We start from the raw sequence: 24,363 nt of genomic DNA, 5'->3' as shown, positions 1-24,363 counted from the left end.
ATTGACATACTTTCCTTTCATGCATAACTATTTTAAATGTAACAGTTTTTAGATAAGTGTAATGCTGAGCTAGTAAAAAACAAATTTTTACAGTTATTTAGAATATTGACATAGTTTCCTGTCATGCATAACTGTAACATTAGTATTCCAGCCTAACTAGCTGTTTTTTCCATCTTTAAATTTATGCATATATTCCCCTTCAAATACTAGATGAAATTCATACCAACAGTCAGTTACCAACTAAAGACTAGTTTTCAGCCTTTCTCAGTTTAAACACATCCCCTTGTATGTATGTATGTGTTGCACTGTATAAAGCAATGACTTAACTATAGCTTTTTACAAATGCGATAATCACCTTCCTATCCTTGCTAGCAAAGTTTCAGCACGTTATTGAGAGAACCACATGAGTGCACTGGTCAGAGAACTTTGTTAGACAATATGTTATGGGCCGACCGGGCTAGCCGAGTGGGTAAAGTACCTGCCCGGCAACCCAAAGGTCGCGGGTTCGATTCCCGCCTCGGGCTTGGATCAAAGTACTGCAAAAACCTTGGGAGGTGCAATATGGCCACAGAAGCCGATGCGCCAATAACTACCAAATCAAAAAAAAAAAAAAAAAACAATATGTTATCTCTACGTCATTTTGATTATCAACAACCCTGACTCCCCAAATGGTATATTATTCTGGAATTTCCACTACTGAAGTGCAGTATCTTGGATTTATCAATTTTAAACTTCATTTGCTATTTTTCAGCCTATCTGCCTACTTCAGATCTTAAAGTGGCCTATCCTGGTTACGCTGCCCACCTTTGTATCATCAGCGAACTTAGACAACTTGAAATTATCTACATCAATATCATTAATGAATATTCAAAATAATCAGCTCAACATTGAATTTTTTAGTACATCATTCATAACATTAGTCTACAAAGAGCATTTCACATTTATAACTACCATTGTTTTCTACCACTTAATAATTGCTTTATCTAAGTAGTGATAACTTATCCCTAATGTCTCACTGCTCCAATTTATACAGCAGTTATTCATGTGCGAAAAGGTTTACTGAAATCTGCAGATATTGAAATTGAGGGGTCTAGATGCAAAATTCACCATTTCTTTGTGATTGAGTTATGAGTGTCACACGAGTCTTAGGTTGAAATCTATCAAATGTTAATTGAAAGAGCTGCAAAATTCAAGTCCAGTATAAAATCTAATGTAACATTTTAGTTTAGATTCAAAACTAGTTGAGGTTTGAAATTTGTCAAGTCCTGCATTATAAAAAAAATGGACTTTGGCAAGTTTTGCATCTAGGCCCCTTAATTATTCTTACCTCTAGAGTTTTCATCCTTCAGAATCTGTGACCTGAAAATGATTTGTTGGTAGGGGGGGTTGTGTGAAAGCAATTCTTGTATGTTTATGTAATATATACATAAAAATACACCCTTTTTTATCACTCTGTAACTAAACATTTTTATTAAAAGTTATTTATTAGAACAAAATGACAGTACATGTAATATATGTTCAGGCCGCCATAGCCTAGTGATCAGGTGCGTGGGTGCATCAGTACACATGCCTTGAGTGACTGCTGAATACGGTGCTGTTTCTTGTATTCTGTCTATCTTGTGAACTCCTCTGACTGTTTGGTCGTCCCGGAGTATAAACAGAAAATTTATTATTTTATACGAGTAATAAAAAGCTTTATGTTTGCCTGTGTTATTCAAAACTATAATCTTTTATTATTGGAGGGTGGCTAGGTTGACAATCAGACTCGGTAATGCTTGTTTCTCTTTGGTTGCTTCTAATCAGGACTGATAGCTACTGTCAATCAAACTGCACATTAAGATCAAGCCTTTTTTATTTTTTTCTAGAATGTTATGCCATTGCATGCCACTAATTTAAAAAAAAATAAAGCATGCTTTCAAATTTTAGGTTATATAATATTTGAAAGAGTACTAGTTTTTTTAAAACTAGATTCGCCTGTTAATACGTAATGATCAAAATGTTTGATATGTTTCTTGATGTTGCTTTGTTATTGATTATAAATAAAAGTTTTTTTTGCCAGAGTCTGTTTTCTAGTGGTTTACATTACTAATTACACAACTGAGTTCCACTGAATGATATGCAAACATTATGCTATGTTAGGAAAATTTGTAGGAGGACCTAATATGATTTGATAACAGGCCCTCTCAGTCCATATTAGCATTAGCACGTGATGCAAGAAAGCAAGCTTATATAGCATCAGCCAAAAAACCCCCTCACAAATCTAATTTCACCTATCCACTCGCTCCAAATGTTTGTCTAGTTCTGCCTTGAATCTATTTAAGCTATCAACTTCTACAACAATGGATGGAAGTTTGTTCAAGCAATCAACCACACACTGGCTAAAGGCAAACTTCCGCACATCTATCCTAAAACTGCCTTTTCTCAATTTGAATTTATGCCTTATATTAGGAGCAATGAATGAAAAGCAAGCACTGCTGAGTTTTATTGTCAGTGAATTGTCCAGTAATATCTTACTGTGATTTTGTTACTGACAATCATTGAGCTTCAGGAAGTGAAAGCTTATGGTCAGTAAATTTTATTTGATAATTGAGAGCTATTAAATGCTCAATAATTCCTATATTCTATTATATTATAAATCAACAGGGATTACCTTTATTTTAGATATAGGAAGCTTCTTACTTACTACTTATTTATCAAAATTACTCACTAGAACACACTTCTGATTTCAGTTTAGGACCTTGTCAGTCATAGTTTAAATTTTTGCCTGGTTAATGGCAAATTTTTATTTTGCATTTTGATTGATGCTGAATCAACCCTTTAAACACTGTGGTATATGATATGAGTATTAAGTAGTTTTGTAAATTAGAATAAGAGAAACATTTCACTGCATATAGTTATAGTTAACATATATTTATTAAATTAGAATTTTTGTAAAGAATATAAACATAACCTCATGATGATCTATTCTTTGAGATCTTTGACTCTAAATAAAGAGTTAGGGGAAGGGTTTTTGCTTTCGCAAAGGTGACTACAATGGTCTCAGACATGTTGATGTCATCATAAGTCTAAGCCCCACTGTACTATTAATTACTGCCAAATTTAAATAGATGTTTATTGCACAAAATTTTGACATTATTCCAGCAGTACAAATTAATCCAGGAAACACCTTGAATTTAATATTTTTAAATGAAAAAAAAATTATTTATTCCCATGTTGAACTAAATTGTAAATTTGAAATAATTTCATGAAATCACTCGTTAATATTCTTTTCAAGCTTCCTGTTACATTTGGCAGTGACACAAGAGCAGTTTTTCCTTAAGACCGTGGCTGCCATTGTTCAGATTTGCAGGATAAAATCACTGATAAAGCTTCTCATGTGTGGGCTTGCTATAAACAAAAAAAATTATACTTTTAATTTTCAGTTTTTAAAGTTTTCAAATATAATTATTTAGCAAGGAATTATTGCAAGTATTAAAACAGTGGCAGTCCGGACCTGTGGAAAACCCGTTTGTGTGTGGTTTGTTTATATGAAAATTAGAATATTTGAATAGTAATAATAATAATTACTAGGGGGCTCTATCCTCTGCTCGCTTCGCTCTTGAAACCCCCATGCTCGCTGTGCCACACTTAAATCTCAATATGATACTTCAGTGGTTTCTTTGTTATCAGGATCTTGTGACTATCTTACGTTACGCCTAAGCCATTTAATGGTTCGCTGAGTTTTGGCATGTTCTTCATCCATATTAACTACACTTCCTGTCGCATTGATTTTCCACTTGCTCCGTTTGTCACTGAACTTATTCTCTGATTAGTTCATAACCTTTCAGCATGTTTCTCTTTATATTTCCGTGCAGACTGTAGACGTCGTTTTCTCTTGGAATCGGTGATTGCCAATCTAGGTAGTGGCATTGTGTTAACGTTAGCAAATAAAACGTCATGGATTCCAGACACTTGTTGAAACTCACCAATCGATATCTAATCAGGGAATGACCTATGTAATTATTTACATGTGCATTTATAGTGACACAATTAATTGCCACGCCTACTTGTATCACATGACCCATATCCCTCTTATCCCATTCGCTATCCTACCATGCAGCATTCTCAAGGTCGAATAAGTATCGCCAGGAGGAAAATGTTTTTAATGTATAGAGAGAGATTACTGCATTGAGTGTGGCACAGTATGAAGTTACTCGCATTCAGGCCTTAGATGGAGGAGTCGGTTTGAAAAGTTGGCATCCATCTTCCATGGAAAACAGTGAAGCAAGTGGTACTGTCCCCTGTATAGCTACTACAAGGAAAGGGGAAAATCATCCAGCCCAACCAACTGGAAGTCCTTCGAGTACAACTGCATTAGTGACCACCCATGATGGGAAGAAATGCCAATGCATGAAGTGTAGCATCAAAATGAATTTGTTCGTCTGATATGACAGTGTACAAAACCGAACTACACGGCAACTGGATGAAATGATTCCAAAAAGTTCAGGTCACCAAAAAGCAAATAATGGACTAGAGATGGACCGTTATCACAAATAACCTGATAGCTCCTGCAGTCGTGGAAGAAATCAAACAGGATGTGAGTGACAAACTATAGAAAAGAACAAATAATACGGAAAACACTGAACTGGAACTAGAGGAGGAGGAGGAAGAACAAGGAGTACAACCCAGTGCAGCAGAATTCGAGAGAATGGACCTCACACATACCAAAGCAGAGACCCAGTAGAATCCTGCTTTAAGTGAGAGACCACCTCAATTAATGAATAATATCAGATTACCACAACAACAATGAAGTAATAATGGACACCATCCACACAGCTATATTATGTGCCACCAGGATTAATGGAAGAGAGACCAGCAGAACAAGAAACACAAAAACAAGGACCTACCAGCATAGGAAAATGGCTTCAGCAGAAAATAGAAGAGCTAAGAGTCAAGATAAGCCAGCTAACCCAGTACCAATGGGGAAATAGAAGCAAGAAGCCGACTGGAAAAGTAAAGCGCATTCTCAAGAAAGATAACACTCACAAAAAACACCAGACCAAGAATTAGAGAATAGAAGAATATTTAGACATCCTGAACCTTCTTGCACTCAACAAGGTATTGCACCAATAGAGAGAGAGAGAGAGAGAAAGAGCACTTAGAGGGAAAAAAACTGGAGCTTCACTGAAAATTAAAGAGCTTTCTACAGCAATATCTGATAAGAGGAGAGGGGGAGTGTAACAACCACCTAACCAGAAGGCGATCGAAGAGAACTGGAACAACTTGTGGAGCATAAATTTAATTCCCCCTGGATAAACCTAGAATGGAAAAAACTAAGGATACCCAAATGGCAGAATGGGAGATTAATGAGGAAGAAGTACAACAGATTAGAAAATCCCATTACTGGTGTCTACCCCAGGGTTAGACAAAATCCACACTACTGGTACAAGAAGTTCAGCAACGGATGAACACATATAAGCACCTAGTGGGGCAGTTCACTTGGGTAATAAGGCACCCCAAGACAATCCCAGAGTATCTGATTCAAGGTATCACCTACCTGAAGCCTACAGGCAAAGATACCAAAAACCAGCAAGGTACAGACTGATAACTAGTCTCCCAACAACGTACAGTTTCCTGACCACATGCATAATCAAGAAGTTATCAGACCACGCCAGAATATCATGGCCAAACAGCAGAAGGAATGCAAGCAGAGGATGGGAGGAGCATTTGATCATTGATGTGGCAGTTATATAGCAAGCCTACAAAAAAGAACTACAGCTTATACATAGCCTATATCAGCTATCACAAGGTCTGGCTCCATAGCTGACTGATAGAGACATTGAATGTCTACAAAATCAACCTGACAGTGACAAACTTCATAGAAGCAACTGGTGATATGGAAGACCACCATCGAGGGGATCACGAAGACCAAACTAATCCCTATCAGGAGAGTAATCTTCCACTCTGAGTCCACTGCGGTTCTGTCTAGCACTCAACCTGCTATCTATCATGCTTAATACCAGCAAGTATGGATATACCCTTAAAGAATGGAGGAAGAACCTGTACACACAGTCTCCCACCCGATGTACATGGATGACATCAAGCCCTAGGTGGCAACTCCAACAGCTATTTGATCACACCAGGGGGCAATCCTGATGTGACCTTGAGTAGCTGTTGGACAAGGCTACAAAAGGAAAACCTGTAAACAGATCAAAGCCATGACAGATGATGAGACCTACAAGTATTTGGGGATGATGATGCTAGCTGCACATCTGGAACACAAGGAGATCAAGGAATGCCTGACTGAGAAGTAGCATCAGTGACTAAGGAGCCTGCTAAAAGCAGAGCTAAATGGAGGGAACATAGTCAAAGCTATAAAAAGGTACTCAGTCACAGTACTAACATTTGGGATCTTAGAGTGGACTAATACCATACAGGGAAGATCATGAGAAGGACCAGGGCAGTGATGATGAAAGTTGCCAACACCATCTGAAAGTGACTGTTGAGAAACTGACCATAGCCTATAAAAAAGGAAGGAGTTTGATACACCTCTTTGAACAACAAGAGTAAAAAGATTTAAAGCTCGAAGGAATATTTCCTGAAAAACATCGTCAATCTACTGAGCCAAATGGAAGATAGGAAGAAATGAAGACCAGAGTGACAGACGACACATGCTGATAATTCCACCTTGCCCCAGAAACAATCCAGCACATCGTGGGATGTAGTGTGATCACCCAGACACAGTACACTCATAAGCACAACTGGGTTGCCAAGATAATACATTAGGAAACTAGTGAGAGAATACCAGTTGATCAAAGAAAATATACCATATTACAAGTATGAACCTCAGGCTGTACTAGAGACCCACAGGTTACTGGGACTGTGCCATAAAAATGGACAAGATAATCTTTCTTAACAGACTGAACATTTTTTTCCTGACAAGAAGGAAAAGACTACCTACCTGATTGACATAGCAGTGCCCAACACTAGAAACCTCCAGAAAACCTATGAGGAAAAGAGCAGGAAGTGCACAGACTTTAGACAGGAAGTTAGAGAGATGTGGCATATTGAATGAGTAACAACCACGACTATCGGCATAGCCAATGGGGGAAGAGGGATATGGGTCATGTGGTACAAATGGGTGTGGCAATTAATTGTGTCACATCGACTATCAGCATAGTTACAAAGAACCTACATAAGAGCTTAGCAGCAGTAAGCTTTCCAGAGAACACCTACAAGGAACTCAGAAAGTCATGATCCTGAACACCTGTGGGATAGTCAGAGTTCCTTGACCAGTAATAGTAACCAGACATAACTACCCTATTCACCGGATACCACTACCCTTCGTGGAATGGGAAAAATCACATAATGAAAAGAAAGATATAATAATAAACAAAAGATCCATTTTAATATAATAATTCAAACATAAAACTGAAAATATGAATCAAAGCATTGTGTTGAAAGAATATGCTCCACTATCAACAAACTGTACGTGGCGAGCCACAAAGGCGTTAACATAAAGATTTGGTTGTTGCACGGAATTAGGTCTCACTGCTTCAATAGTGAATACTATTTTAAGGGACAGTGCATGTATAAAAGAACATGTTAAAGGATCAATGCATTTAAGATCAACAGTGATCACAAAACAGCGTTCAGGTGCTATATCGAAGATGGAACAGCTATTAATAATATGGATGGAAAATCAGATTCAGAAGCAAGTGCTCCTGAGTCCAGTGGCCATTCAAGCAAAAGCAAGAAGTGTTTATGAAGATATTAAGGATAAGTACGGTGAACCGCAAGCCAAATTCGTGGTAAGCAACGGGTCGTTTAATAGGTTCAAGCATTGTGCTGGTTTCCAAAATGTTAAAGTATGCAGTGAAGTCGCCAGTGCCGATTATGAGTGATATGTTGGGAAAACTCTTTCTAAATCTCCAGAGCCCTCAACTTTCGCAGCAGTGTGCTTATCAGCTGGAGAGTTAATTCTGGCAACGATGCTTGATAGGTAAAACTTGCTGACGTTATGCCTGTCTCCTCTCTTTTTTAATTTTATAATTTTGAAATTTGTAATTTTTCCTTTAAGAAATGTTGCATAAGCATTGTGGGAAATTCCAACTTACGTAAAATTCGACTTCCATAGAGTTCTGCGGAATGCAACCCTTACGTAAGTCGAGGAGTGGCTGTACTTTGCATTTGTCAATGTTAAACTTCAGGTGCCACTTCTCAGCCCATCTGCCCAACTTTTCTAGATCCTGTTGCAGTACCATACTGTCATTAACAACCTTGCCAACCTTTGTGTCATCTGCAAACTTCGACATTAAGCCTGATATACCTTCATCAATATCTTTGATAAATATACAAATCAACGATGGGCCGAACACCAAACCCTGGGGCACTCCACTAATAACATTAATCCACTAAGAGCAGTGTCTATTGATTACCACTCTGTCTTCTCCCACTCAACCATCCTTTTATCCATTATAGTAACTTGCCTTTAGTGCCATACCACACCAATTTGTACAGTTGTCTTCCTTGTGTAACAGATCAAAAGCTGGCCTGAAATCCAAGTATATGATATGAAAATTATTATTGCATTCAGTTCCTGTGACAACATCATAGTATCCAATCAGATTGGCCAGACAAGACTTCTCATTAACAAACCCATGCCGTGTCTGTATTATTATTACTGTAGTTTTGTTTAGATCCTTTAATGCTTCTTTAACCAGTGACTCCATTATTTTCCCTCAGAACAGAAGCTAAACTAACAGGTCTGTAATTACTCGTGTCACCCTTTGATCCCCCTTTAAGAATTGGGGATACATTTGCACATCTCTAGTCTGTGGGGACCTCGCTTGAGTCCACAAAAGCTGTCATAATTATGGCTAAGGGTTTGCTTACTTTCTTTGCTGCCTCTTTAAGAAAGCCACCCCAGATGCCTTATGTTTAACTTCAACAATTTCTCGTCCACTTTTCTCTCAGTTATTACAAAATCATTTAGCTTCCTGTTAGTTTAATAAGCTTCTGTTCTCTACTTCCCTACAAAATTCCTCATGTGTGAATGTAGGTGCAAAATATTCATTCAGTTTCCACCTATCTGAGCAAGATTATCAACAGTCAAACCATCGATATCAAGTGGACCAATCTGATTCATCCCCTTTCTTCCAGAGTTTATATAAGTAAAGAAGTCTTTGCTGTTTTTCTTCACATCCTTTTCCAAAGATTTCTTGTAATCTGTCTTCATAATCCAAACTGCAGCAAATACAAGATACGATTAAGAAGGTACATAAAGTTACAACTACTAATTTCCAACCAGTGAGTCATCAACAATAAATATTTTGTTGCAGTCCTTTGCCTTATACAATGGGATAATCACCTTCATAACCCTGCCAGCAGAGTTCCTTTATATGATTGACAAAACCCAGTGAGCTGCCCTCTCTGCACTGAACTGTCTGCACTGCTCAGAGAACTTTATATCAAGCTGCATAATTATCCCCAGGTCTTTTTACAACAATAGACAACAATGAAAAGAAAACCCAACGCCATATCCCAAGGAAGTGGACCCATAATAATAGTGGACATGACTCCTGCTGAATATGACCAACAATCAGAATGAGACCATGCACAAGAATGAGACCATCGCCTGACGTATGACATTCAGACCAACTATCAATGTAGGACAATGAACCTTGTTGACAGCATGCCAGTGGGTGATCCGAACCGGACCCTAGCCTAGCTCGCTTTAATTTACCCTCCCTGGCAGGGGGGACAACTCTGTTCCCCCCTCCCTGCTGCTCCTCTCTTCTGATGGGCATGCCTCACTGACTATCTGGGGGCATCTTCTCTGTCTTTTCCATACTTCTGTCATTTTCCCCCAGCCTTCAGTCTCCTTCCCTACTCTGTCAGTACACCAGCATACATCCCACACATCTAAATTTAATCACGCAAAACTGAACTGTGATCAGCGATATTTGGCCTTCCAATTCTAGCGTCCCCCCCCCCCATTTTTTTTTACATAGGCCCTAGCCACCGAAATCTCAGGAAACTAGGTGGCAGGGCCTGCCTGCCTGCCAGGGTAAAATATAGAGCTACTGGTTACCTGGTCTGTCTCTATGGGGCCAAGTTGGACAATGTTGGGGCCCATCAGGGGCCTAGCAGCTAAATGGCCAGAAGAACAACAGTACACAACGTTACACATATACATGATCCACACTTTTAAATCTCTGGCCTTTACAGTGAACTGTTACACCTACAATGAAAGCAGCGTGGAGATGGGGGAATCCCTGGTGCTGTTTGACATTAAATACACTTTACCCTTTCAGTATAGTACCACACAGTTGATATGTTATTCTGGGATTTCTGCTAGCCATATGCAGTACCTTGCATTTGTCAATGTTAAACTTCAGTTGCCTTTTGTCATTCTATCTGCATAATTTTTACAGATTTTACTGTTGCAGCATGATGTTATTAACCGCCCATCCAACCTTTATATCAACTGCAAATTTAGACTTTAAGCCTGATATAACTTCACCAATATCATTAATAAATACAGAAAACAACAATCGGCCTAGCACCAGACCTTGTGGGACTCCAGGTCCTTTTCACTACCTTGAGTGTAATAGTGCACAGTTGATATGTTACTTTGGGATTACTGCTACCGATATGCAGTATGTCGCATTTACCAGTGCTAAACTTCAACTGCCATTTCTCAGTCCATTGAACTAATTTTTGTAGATCTTGTTTCCGTAGCATACCATCATTACTGTCATTTAAACCTTGTCAACCTTTGTATCATCTGCAAACTTAGACATTAATCTTGATATACCTTCATGAATATTATTAATAAATATTGAAAAGAACAATGACTGAACTCTGGAATTAGTCCATGAAGAGTAGTGCCCATATGACCACTTCTTCCACTTAACCATCACTTTATCCATAGCAGTAACTTGCCCTTAATGTCACAGTGCTCCAGTTTGTACAGTAGTCTTTTATGTGCAAAGGTATCAAAAGCTTTCCTGAAATCTAAGTATATGATATCAAAAATTTTTTTTTTTTTTTGCATCCAGTTCCTTTGTCATTGCATCGTAGTATCCATTCAAATTGTCTAGACAATATCTCCCCTTAATAAATCTATGCTGTGACTGCATTCTTGTTTAGATGGTCCTGTATTATGTATAACCAGTGATTTCATTTTTTTCCCTGGAACAGAATTTAAACTAACAGGTCTGTAATTACTCATGAAAGAACTGAATCCAAAGGTTCAGTTCTTTCTTCCATTCCTTCCTCTTGTATTTTATTGACCTTCCCACTGACTAGATATCCTGTCCTTAGTATTTCAGATGATAGCATGTTACATTCCACCTTCCAGATTTGAGAAACCTTGCCCTGCACAAACAACTTCATCTGAAATAACCTCCACCACCAGTTCTTTAAGTACGTTCTTCTCCAGGTGATTCACTAATGGGTGAAGATAACTTAGATAATTTCAATCCTTCTAAATTTCAGTCATATCTTGTAAAAAGTAGTCTATGATCCTATGCTTATCTTTGATGATACTCAGATCTCTGGACATGATGATTACATATCTCTGTGTTAGGGATTACCGTGGCTTTTAATTCTCACTTTTCATAAGCACATCACGATTATTGCTTTCTTTACATCCCAAAAACTGGGCTTTTGACACGTTATATGCGTAAAAGACTGTTTACAGATTGGAGCACTGTGGCATTAATGGTAAGTTACTTCTATGGATAAAGGGATGGTTGATTGGGAGAAGACAGAGTGGTTATCAGTGGGCACTATTCTTATTATTAGTGCAGTTTCTCAGGGTTCATTGATATTGAATTTACTACATGTTAACGATATTCAATTGTTAATGCTCTCTCTACCCATGAATTATAATAATTAATTAATAAATAATTCTTCACGTCACATGAATAATAATGCTTTCTTTATTCTCTTCCTCTAAAATTTGACACTGTTGGTAACATGCATGGTTGCTTCCAGCAGAAACACCTGGTTCTTCCTTTAAATCTGAGGGTCTGTTGGTAACATCAGTTGTTCCTGGCAGAAATACTGGGTTCTGATGCACTTCTATCCTTTTTTTTTTTTTTTTTTTTTTTTTTATGAGAACCCCAAACACGAGAGGTATTAGAACCTATAATACTTAGTACCGTGCTTGGGTTGGAGGTTGAGAAGACGAAAGAAGATATTTGTTGACATTGGACTTGAACTTCTGTAGATTGTAATTTTCAGGAAATACGTATGAAGGAAGGTTGTTCCAGAAAACGGCAGTTGAATGAATAAATGAGGAAGATGAAAAGTTGGTTCTGTGGGTTTGAAGTTGGACAGTAAATGGATGTTGGCTGGTGGCGGCACGTGTTCGGACTATTTTGAAAGAGAGAGCGGGAATTATAGAAGCCAATTCAGAAGAACAGTGCCCATGGAAGTATCTGTAAAAGAGGCATGCAGCAGAAACAGTGTGTCTATGAGAAAGCGAGTGGAGAGACTCTGTTAGAGATGAATCATTAATTAACCTAACTGCCCTCTTCTGAATGGAATCAAGAAGCCCGAGAGAGGTTTTGGGGGCACCACCCCAGATGTGGGAACAATATTCCACGGCAGGGCGGATTTGCGATTTATACAGAGTGAGCAGCTGTTTGGAAGAAAAGTAACGCCGAGAGCGAAAGAGAAAACCAAGTTTTTTAGATGCAGAGGAAGCAATATTTGTAATGTGCATGTGCCAAGAGAGATTAGAAGTCAGGGTAATCCCCAAAAGAGATATATCATTTTGCCTAGAAACTGGAGTGTCACTAAAGATAAGCATAGGAGCAGAAGAATCCTTTTTGCAAGATATAAGACAAGACTGAGTTTTAGAAGGGTTGAAATCAACTAAGTTGTCTTTCCCCCACTGGAGAATTATCTGAAGATCGGCATTTAAGGAATTGGCAGCAGATTTTCGAGAACTTGAAGCTGATTGAGCAGGACAAAGTTTCTCAAAATGGAAAGTTGAATGCAATGTGCTATCATCGGCAAAACTATGGATAGGATTTCCAGTCAATGGAAGAAGGTCATTGATATATAAGAGGAAAAGAGTGGGGCAAAGAACTGAACCTTGGGGGACACCGGCATTAATGGAGAAGTTAGAAGACAGAGAGCCATCTACCATCACCTTCAGTGAGCGATCAGAGAGAAAACTGGATAACCAATTACTAAAAACAGTTGGCAAACCATAAGATGGAAGCTTGTTTAGAAGACCTTTATGCCAAACAGGTTAAAAAGCCTTTGAGATGTCAAGAGCAACTACTTGTGTTTCACCGAACCTTTCCATTGAATTAGTCCATAAATGGGTAACATTATTACAGAAATGTTACAGGTTTTTCCTATGAGGTCTAGAGTTATTTCTGTCTATATATAAATGAAAATATGCAGTGGCATACCCAGAAATTTCTGGTAGGGGTGATCTCTTATGTTCCATGTTGGTAGCTTTTTAAGCATCAACATTTGAGAATACAATTATATAATGTAAAAAAAAGTACCTGGGGGATCTTTAGCCCACTTAACCCCCTTCCGCAGGTGCACATGTGGAAGTATGTTTTGTCATTACCCATTAAGTGGGATTGACATGAGATCTTCAACTGATGATCTGTTAGTCTCTAAGAATATTTTAGGATCATTTAGCAACCCTATAGAAATGTGTTTAGTTGGACCTTTGGATATTATTCAAGAAAGTTAGATCGACATCAAAATTTCAGCATTGTTTTATGTTTTTCTGGGGAGAGTCAGTTTAACTTCTGATTCAATAATCCTCCATTCATCCATCCAATCCCTAAAGGGACATTGTTATAAATTTCAGGCTTATACAAACATCAACTTGTGTTTCTGGTGGGGACCTCTTAGGAAAAGCGGTTACTGCTAATACTCATGTAATATGACTTAATAGGAAGTTGTTTTCAGTACAGTCAGTCCTCGTATAACACGTGTTTACACTACACGAATTCGATCATACACGATTTATAAATAGGGGAACGATATCTTATATAACACGAACCGAATTTGCTTATGCACGATTCGCCTTTGTGTTTACAAGAAATGGCAGTCGAACACGGAATCACCCCAACATAACGCAACACGATAGGAATGAAGAGAAGATTCTGAAAATGTATTTATGTTTTTTATATCAGTGAAGGAGAACCACATTTCACCATAATAACTTAAAAACCAACACAATTAAAGCTATCGGTATAATCGCAAATGCAATTAGATCGAGTTTATAAACAGATTCCACTAGCAGAAATGCAACTGGAAATTGTTTTTATTGTTTTATGGTAGTAACCCCTAGAAATGTGCTTTAGTAAAATGTGAGGTGTTAATCTCAGCCTTTACGGTGTTGTTTATTCAGTTGCTACACACGTGCAGCTTTGTTTACATGTATCAAGCTTGCCTCCTCGTTTTGTAATTGTGCTTTATTCCCTAAAAATGAGTAAAATACTTAAAAAGTGCGAAAAGGAAGCATCCTGGTGAAGATACTGTAGATTCAGAGAGAAAAAGAAAAGCAATATTGATAAACAGAGGCGGATTGGGTCAAAAATTCTTACCCGGGAAAATTTATAGTGGCCTCATACTATGGTTTATGCCCAAAATCACACCGGCCTCAGGGCCACCGGGGTTTCCCTGGTAAGGCTTATGACCAGTCCGCCTCTGTTGATAGAGAAAAAATATGAAATTGTGAAATGCTTTGAGCAAAATGAAAGACCATGTGATATTGCCCGTGCTACAGACCTAAATGAGGCAACACCGGGAATTAGAAAGAATGCAGAGAAAATAAAAACAACTTTCATAGCAGGAACAAATCAAAGTGTAATTAAAATCCATTAGATTAAGATGCAAAGAATTGGTAGAGATGGAATGGCTGTCATCTGTTTGGATAGAAAATCAAACAAAAAACAAGCTTGCTTACGATAGAAATAAAAGCATTAGTAATATTTTATTATGTAATAGTCGTAATAAAATGCGTAAGTATTTTATTACGATAATTTATTGTGTTTGATAATGTTTTGGTTACAAATGTGTGTTCAATCTTGGGTGGTCGGCACCTAACCCCATTTTTCCCATAGGGCCTGTTGTTTATATTGCACGATTTTGCATTGCACGAGGGTTTCTAGGAACGCAACTATCATGCTATACGAGGACTGACTGTACTTTGTTTTGCCATCCACCCTTCCCTCCTTTTTTTACACTACCCCTTCCAATAGGTTCACATTTCCTCATTCTCAGTAATAATTATAATTTGTGGTTCTTTTAAAGATCGATATAACCAGTTCTCCTATCAGGGTTAATACCATAATAATAAAATAACAATTCGTTATGCTTTAATTAATGAAAGAAAGATGATCCAAGAGAGAGGGATAGTACCTTCTGTTTTATTACACTACACATAATTGTCTTAGCAATGGACTCGACAAAATCTTAAAAATCTAAAAACAGGATATTGTGACATTATTTATTTTAAAAAACAAATGAGGAACCTCCAAGTTCACTAAGTTATCATGACCTCTGGTGGCATGATTTCGTTTAGGATGTAATAAGTATTTGGAAGAGTAATTATGTAAAACTAAATAAAAATTAAACAAAAATGTGCACTGCAAAGCGAGAGATAATCAGTTATAATGGGGAGAAATATCATATTTGTCGACTTATAAGACACTTTTTGCCTTATAAATACAGCAGACTCTCAATTTACCGGGATCAGATTAACCGAGAAGTGGATTAACTGGGACACTTCGACTCCAAATTAAAAAAAAAAAAAAACCAGAAATCATAAAATTCAAGTAATAACTAGAATAGGTATAAACAGATGTTTTCCGAGTTGTAAATAAGCCACAAGAAGCAGCAGTATAAGTCATCATTAGGAGATTATTGTGCCTATTATCTTGCAACCCCTGCTGGCTTCACACCCGTCACTCAAAAAAAAAAAAAAACAGAGACCAAATGTTTAGTTTGTTTTAGTGCATCGTGTTGATTGTTCGGTTCCGTCACACCACAAAAGGACAAATTTTGTTTGCTGTTTATGTCAGGAATGTCAGAATTTTTTTTTTTGTTTAGAAATTGCGATAATGATGGGCAAACGCAAGAGAATTAAACAAAAACTTAATTATTTAAAGGTTTGAAAATGGTGCTTCCGTTAAAAGCTCTAAAGAACCATTATAATGTTGGTGACCAAACCATATATGTCATTTTAAAAAATAAAGGGAAGCTATTAGATTTAAAATTGACATCGTAAAAAATAAAGGGAAGCATCGTATTGGACACGTGAGTAGTATGTGGTAAGTTTATTTTCTATCGCCATACTTTTTACGTAGATTGCTGAACATTTTTTTTGATATAACAAGTCCTCGACTTACGTAACTTCTACGTGTTAAGTTTTTTATCTATCGCCATACTTTTTACATAGGTTGCTGAACATTTTTTTTGATATGGCAAGTCCTCGACTTACGTAACTTCGGACTTGCATTACGTTATTTATAATTTTTTTATGACTGAAGATTTCATATGAAGGGGACACGTTTCACCATAATATAACAACTCACAGAATTCCAGCTATTGGTATTATCACAAATGCAATAAGATTGAGTTTACTACCCATTTATAATTAATTGCACTAACAGAAAAGCCCAGTAACTTGGAAAGTGCAAATTGTTTTTATTATTTTATGGCAGTGACTTCCATAATGTGCTTTAGTAAAATGTGAGCTCACGTGGAGTGATAATAGTGAGTTTTTGCCTTTACCCTATGAAGTTTTTTTCAGAAAATTTCATTTTGACCGTTATCATGGTGCTGACTAAGAGAATGACAGCGGTACTATTAAGTCTATCAAGAAAAGGAAGGCGATCGAGTTGGATCAGAAAATTAAAATAATAAGGATGTAGGAAAATGGCCCGCGCGGAATTCAGATTTGTCAGTGGCAATGGTGAACACAATAAAGGAGAAAGACAGAATACGAGAAGCGAAGTGATCAGCACCAATGAGGTCAACTATAATAACCAAGGCTATGAAATATAAATCAGTTTTTACATTACAATAACATGTATTTTTTCTTTCATGTTGTTTTCTTTTTTTATGTGCCACTCTGGCTACTTCACTGCTCTCTCCAGATAAAGTTTTTAATTGAACTAATTAAAAATGTATAACTATTTTTCTTCATTCTTCTGAGGATATTATGTGGTTTTTGTAATTTTGGCATATCAGGGATATAGTAGTAATATTTTTTTAGTCATTCCCGAGTTACATAAGAAATCTGAGAACGTATCTCTTACATATGTCGGGGAAATTATTGTATTTTTGGATTAACTGGGAATTTTTTTTTTTACCATCTATCCCGGAAAATTGAGAGTCTACTTTACCTTAAAAAAAAAAGTGCCCAAAAGTGGCAATACAGCACATGTACAAAACTGAGAGTTAATAATAAAGTATTTAACTGCTATGTTTAGTACACTTTTTACCAGGCTGTTGTTCGAATAACAAGTGATTTACATTTACAACCATTTATACATTTGAGCCCTAATTAATGGCAAGTGCCTATTCTTCAAATAGGTCTGTCGGGTTGGCAATTGTCTGACTCATAATAACTGCAATGGAATACACCAACTGTCTATGACTGAAACTTTATTAAAATAATAATAAGATAAAATAAGACAGGATAAAATTTTTTTGTAAAAATAAAATACATTAACAACTAGAATTAAAAGCAATAAAATGTTAGATAAAATTAATATACAGTGTATTCCAGTTATTTGGACTGCCGGTTAATTGCGGTAGCTATTTATTTGGGACAAATTATACTATTGGATTTAAGCTAAAAGTAGTACAATATGCCAAAGAACACGGGAACAGAGCAGCAGAATGAAATTTCGGACCACCGCCTACTGAGATGATTCGTCAATGGAGGAAGCAGGAAGTCTTATTATTAGAAGCCGATTAAACAAAGCACATCCTTCATAAAATTTCACCTAAATGACCAAATTTGGAAGAAAACTTGTATAGTTAGATAAGATGTAATGTATGTTGGTGTCTAATGGCTCTTGAGATTTCTCCTATTTCCGTGAGTGAGATTTGTATCAGGCCAGAGATTTTGAGGTGCATGGGTTATGTGCTATGTAGTGTGTTGTAACCTTTGTTCATCTGCTCAATTAGCCCAGGCCCTTAGTGGGACCCGACATTACCACACCTTGCCTTGGGGAGGCTAAAGTGTTTCTAAAGTGCTCTGGCAGGTTCTGCCATCTACTTTCCTCGGATTTCAGTGGCTAGGACCTAAATAAATGGAGGAAAACTATGAAATTAGAGTAGACGCCAGGGAGGATACTTGGTCTCTGTTTAGAGGGGCTATAAGGGGACAATGGAAACAGTGAAAGGAGTGAAGGTGGAGTTGGGTTTCTGGTCTATAAAGATTTTAAAAACAACATTTTGGAATTCAAAAGTACATCACCAAGGGTGTCAAGACTAATACTCAAGATTTCTAAGAGGTACAAGCTAAAGATTATAATGATTTATGCATCAACATCGAGCCATGATGATGAAGAGGTTGAAGAAATGTACACCGAAATAGAGAGTCTTCTAGATAAGCAGAAAACCCACTACACTATTATTATGAGGGACTTCAATGCTAAGGTTGGAAAAAGGCAAAACAGTGCAGAAAGAGGAACTATAGGAAATTTTGGAATTGGTGAAAGAAATAAAAGAGGTGAAAGACTTGTGGAATTTGCAGAATCTCAAGGACTGTCAGTAATGAACACTTTTTTTCAAGAAAGTGGACATGGAAGAGTCCAAATGGATTAACAACTAATGAAATCGACTTCATCCTCACTAACAGAAGATATATTGTGAATAATTTTACCGTCCTGAATAAGGTAAAGATCACAGAATACCTGAATAAGGTAAAGATTGGAAGTGATCACAGAATGGTAAGATGTACACTTGATATAGATGTAGGAAAGGAAAGGAAAAAACTCACTCGAGTAAATAATACAAAGGTCTTTGAGATAACAGAGGAGGAGAAAAAGCAGTATGTACTGAAACTTAAGAACAAGTTTGAGCTTCTGCAGACTGCTCAGGACCAAGATATCGACGAGGAATATTACAACTTTCTGAAAGTGATAAAGCCCAAGAAACCTATAGGGAAACAGAAATCTAAAGAAGAAAAAGTTAGTCAAGAAACACTTGTCATGATGAACCGAAGACGACAAATGAAGAGCCAGAAAAATACTGACAGGGAGAAAATTGAGTATACTGAGTTATGCGAAGCCATTAGAAAGAGACTCAGAGAGAGGACGTAAGAAGATTTAACACAAGAAAAGTAGAACAAGCATTAAGGGAAAACAAAGGATTTAAATCAGAAGCCATGAGCAGTAATACAGAAAGACAAATGATACTGAAACTGAAGAATAGCGATGGTGTACTTATAAACAGCAGAGAAGGCATAATTCAAATAGCAGAAGACTACTATAGAGAATTATACAAGGAGCTAGGGAATGATACCAGCAGTGGGGAAGATGGATTGCAAAGTAGCAACACATACAACATACCCGATATTCTTCCTGATGAGGTAGAACATGCACTGAATAAAATGAAGAATCAGAAAGCCCCGGGGGGGAAGATGAAGTTACTGTAGAGTTGTTAAAATTAGGAGGAAGAGACATAACACAAAAACTGGCAAGGCTCTTCACAAAGTGCATTAGAAAAGGTGTGACGCCTAAGCAGTGGAATAATGCAATCGTAGTTTTGCTGTATAAGAAAGGAGATAAATCAGAAATTGGAAATTGTAGACCAATTAGCTTGTTATCCCACATCTACAAGTTGTTCACAAGGGTCATTACTAACAGATTAGAAAGAATACTTGATGAGAATCAACTGAAAGAGCAAGCTGGCTTTAGGACAGGATTCTCAACTATGGATCACCTTCACATAATATCACAGCTAATGGAGAAAGCAAATGAATATGAAACACCATTATGCCTGGCATTTGTGGATTATGAAAAGGCTTTTGACTCCATACAGCATAAGGCAATGTTTCGGGCACTGGAAAGAAAAGGCATAGATACCCCATATATTATGATTTTGAAGAAAATATATGAGAGTGCTACCTCTTTTATTAGACTAGACAAAGACAGTAGCAAATTTAAAACCGAGAAAGGAGTTCGACAAGGAGACACAATATCTCCGAAGCTGTTTACTGCTGCCCTTGAGGAAGCTTTTAGAAGATTAGACTGGTCGCAGAAAGGGGTCAATGTGAACGGAGAGTACCTAAACCATTTACGATTTGCAGATGACATTGTGGTCATAAGCCACGATCCCAAAGAATTAGAGGAAAATCTTAATCAGTTATGCACAGTTAGTAAGGATTTTGGACTAAAGATGAATATGGCTAAAACAAAAGTAATGATGAACAAGTATGCCACGGAAAGGGAAATAATGATTGAAGGAGCAGTAATTGATAAGTATATGACTAAGTATAAGTATATACTTATCCCAGACAAGTTATTAGCTGTAATAATGGTAAATGGCTGGAAGTCAAGAGAAGAGATAGCATTCAGGAAATATTGTCACATACTGAAGAGCAATATCCCAGTTTGTCTGAAACGTAAAATAATGAACCAATGTATACTCCCCACCATGACTTATGGAAGTGAAACTTGGGCACTCACCAAAAGAATGGAAGAGAAGTTGAGAACTACACAGCGAAGAATGGAACGAATTATATTGGGAATCAGACTGTTAGATAAGAAGAGAAACACATGGATTAGGCAGCAAACTCAAGTAAAGGACATCTTATCAAAACTAAAGAACTAAAATGGTCTTGGGCAGGGCACATAGCTCGAAGACATGATGACAGATGGACTAAGAAAATAACAGAATGGTACCCAAGAGGAGCTAGAAGAAAACCTGGAAGACAAAGGCGGAGATGGATAGATGAAATTCGTGATTTTTTGGGTAGTAAATGGATGGCCAGTGCTCAAAACAGAAGGAACTGGAAAGTTGCTGGAGAGGCCTTCATCTTGCAGTGGATTGAAAATGGCTGATGATGATGATATTACAATACATATGTTAAGTTCTGTATTAGAGTGCATTAAGCTATGTATGTAAGTAAAAATTTATTTTTATTTTGCTAACTGTAAAATATTCCTCCGATTTTCATGTATTATTTAAAGTGGAGGTCCACTGTATTTTGTTGGAAAATCTCTGGGTTAGGTTCTGGGCTATTGAACTTGTGCTTGTTTGAGACCATTAAAAGTAATTGTTATTTTGAAGAGTGCAGTTCATGGCTTTTAAAGAGAGCAGAAGGCACACGAAATCCAGATGTGCAGAAGAGATTGTGCTTAGCAGCGATGAAGAGGTAGAAAATTAAATGAACGTACATTCTCTCACATATAAGAATCACAGTTTGTAAGGTAAGATGTATGTTCAATTATTACTATTTAAATTACTACTATTATAAAAATAAAGTTAAAATATTAAGTTATTAATATAAAAATTAAGTTTCCGATAGTTATAAAAAAATAGTGTATTTTGTTAGCTTTTGGAACGTAACCCCCCCCCCTTTGTACTGGTTCTTGGTCCCATATAACACAGTTTCGCATTACACGAGATTTTGTAGGAACCAAACTGCTGTGTTATATGAGGGTTACCTGTAGTTTGAATAAATTCAAGAAAGAAATGACAAATTAGTAGTAGTAGTAGTAGTAGTAGTAGTGGCATGTGATGCAAGAAAGCAAATGTATGAGCTTATGCAGCATCAGCAAAAAAAAAAAAAAAAATCACACCATTCCCTCCAAATGCCTGTCCAGTTCCTCCTTAAATTTATTCAACCTATCAACTTCCCCAACGACAGATGGAAGTTTGTTCCAGCAATTAACCACCCGCTGGCTAAAGGCAAATTTCCGCACATCTATTCTACATCTGTCTTTTCTTAATTTGAATTTATGCCCCCTTAGGTTCGTAATCGAACAAGTGGAAGGATCCCATCAGAATTCAGCGTGCTCAACCCATTCAAGGCCTTATATACCTCAATCAGATCACCGCACAGGTGCCTAGTTTCCAGCCACTGCAATTTGCAGAACTTAAGCCTCTCTTGGTAAGCGGATCCCTTCATTCCCCTCACCAATCTTGTTGCCCTTCTCTGTACATGCTCAAGTAAATCTACATCCTTCCTAAAATGAGGCCTCCAGACCTGTACGCAGTACTCAAGGCATGGCCTGACCATTGCCTTATACAGAGGGATAATCACCTCCTTTTCCCTGCTAGCAAAATTCCTATATATCATTGACAAAACCCCATGACCTGCACTGGCAGCCTGTCGACATTGCTCAGAGAACTTCATATCTGACTGCACAATTACTCCCAGGTCTTTTTCATTTTCTACCACCTTAAGTGTAGTACCACACAGTTGGTATGTTTCTCTGAGGTTACTTCTACCCATATGCAGTACTTTGCATTTGTCAAGGTTAAACGTCAGTTGCCACTTCTTAGCCCATCTGCCCAAATTATCTAGATCCTGTTGCAGTAGCACACTGCCATTACTGTCATTAACAACCCTGCCAACCTTTGTATCATCTGCAAACTTCGACATTAAGCCTGATATACCTTCATCAATATCATTGATAAATATACAAAACAACAGTGGACCTAACACTGAACCCTGTGGGACTCCACTAATAACATTAGTCCAAGAAGAGCAGCACCCATTGATTACCACCCTCTGTCTTCTCCCACTTAACCATCCTTTTATCCATTGTATCAACTTACCCTTAATACCATTCTGCTCCAATTTGTACAATAGTCTTCCATGCGCAACAGTGTCAAAAGCTTTCCTGAAATCCAAATATATGATATCAAAATTATTTTTTGCATCCAGTTCCTTTGTAACCACATCATAATATTCTATCAAATTTGTCAGACAAGACTTTCCCTTAACAAACCCATGCTGTGTCTGAATTATTGCTGCAGTCTTGTCTAGATGATCCTGCAATGCATCTTTAACCAGCAACTCCATTATTTATGTAATGAAGTGTTTTCCATAGAATATCAACCTGCTAGCAAAATCACTGTCAATGTTTTACAAGAATTTTGTTAGCAGGGACATGGAGGTGATTATCCCATTGTATAAGACATTGCTTAAATATTAAGCCTGATATACCCTCATCAGTAGCCGAAATGCTGCTAGGACTGCAGTGTAAAGGTCAGGTATTGAGTACTGCATATCTGGACGCCTTATTTTAGGAAGGATGTAATGCATGAAGAATCACTGCTGATAAATATGAACATATGATGTAAAAATTATTTTTTGCATCCAGTTGCTTTGATGCCGCATCATAATATCCGTTCAGATTGCTCAGACAAGATCTCCCTTTAATACATTCCGCCTATGACTGCAGTATCACTTTTACTAGTGACTCCATTGTTTTCCCTGAAACAAAAGTCAAGTGTACCAGGTCTGTAATTACCGATTTCACCCTTTGATCACTATTTGTGAACTTCAGAAACATTTGCACTTCTCTAATCCATAGGGACTTCCCATGAATCCAAGGATGCCCTCATAATTATAGCTAAACTTTTATTTACTTACTTTTTCAGCAGCATCTTTTTGTAGAAATGGATGGATCTCATCAGCACCTAATTTAAAAGTAACTTTTAACTTCAACAACTTCTCTTGTACTCTTTTCTCAGTTATCTCAAAACCATTCAGCACCCAGTTATAACTTGGTGTACTCCTGGTATTCCCATCCTGATATTCCCATCCCTCCTTCATAGGGGAATGTAGATGCACAACCTTTATCCAGTACCATAATTATTGATGATCCTGTTCAGCTACCTGAATAGGATCAACAGTAGTTGATCATCAATGGTATTCATGTCTAGTGAGCCAGTATAGTTTATCCCTTTCCTTCTAGCATTCTCATAAGTAAAGAAATTTTTGCTGCTTTTCTTTGCCAGAGAAATTAGGCAAGATAAGACAGATTAATGCTTGTAATCTGTTTTAGATTGCCTAACCTCCTTTGTTACAATGTCAGACTTGTTTACATCTACAGTAAACTTCTCTATCATCTGATTATTTATATGCACCCCATGCCTTTTTTATTTATTTTTTATTTTTTTGTCCGCCTCTTGTCTCATCAGTTCATCTAACATCCATTTAGGTCTAAGCTTTGAACAGTATCTCTTAGTTGGCATAAAAAAGTATATTGGCTTTTACGATCATGTCCCTAAATGCTTCCCATTTCGAATTTGCTGTTGGTGACATTATCATTTGGTCCTGTAGCATAGAATTTAAAAAAGCTGTCTGAGACCTTTATGAAAACAAAAGAAAAGCCCTTCCCTTTGCTGTCAACAGTAGTC

General features: G+C 37.3%; 1 protein-coding gene across 1 annotated transcript in view; it reads left to right on the top strand.

Moving 5' to 3' along the window:
• Dph1 (diphthamide biosynthesis 1) overlaps positions 1-24,363 on the top strand; it is a 39,045-nt gene that overhangs the window by 958 nt on the left and 13,724 nt on the right. The gene's annotated exons all lie outside the window — the stretch shown is intronic.

This window comes from Mastigoproctus giganteus, chromosome 14, assembly GCF_048544385.1.
Source record: "Mastigoproctus giganteus isolate SK-2022 chromosome 14, ASM4854438v1, whole genome shotgun sequence".
Classification (NCBI taxonomy): domain Eukaryota; kingdom Metazoa; phylum Arthropoda; class Arachnida; order Uropygi; family Thelyphonidae; genus Mastigoproctus; species Mastigoproctus giganteus.
Note: the sequence above shows the minus strand (reverse complement) of the source record. Positions and strands in the feature narration are given on the sequence as shown.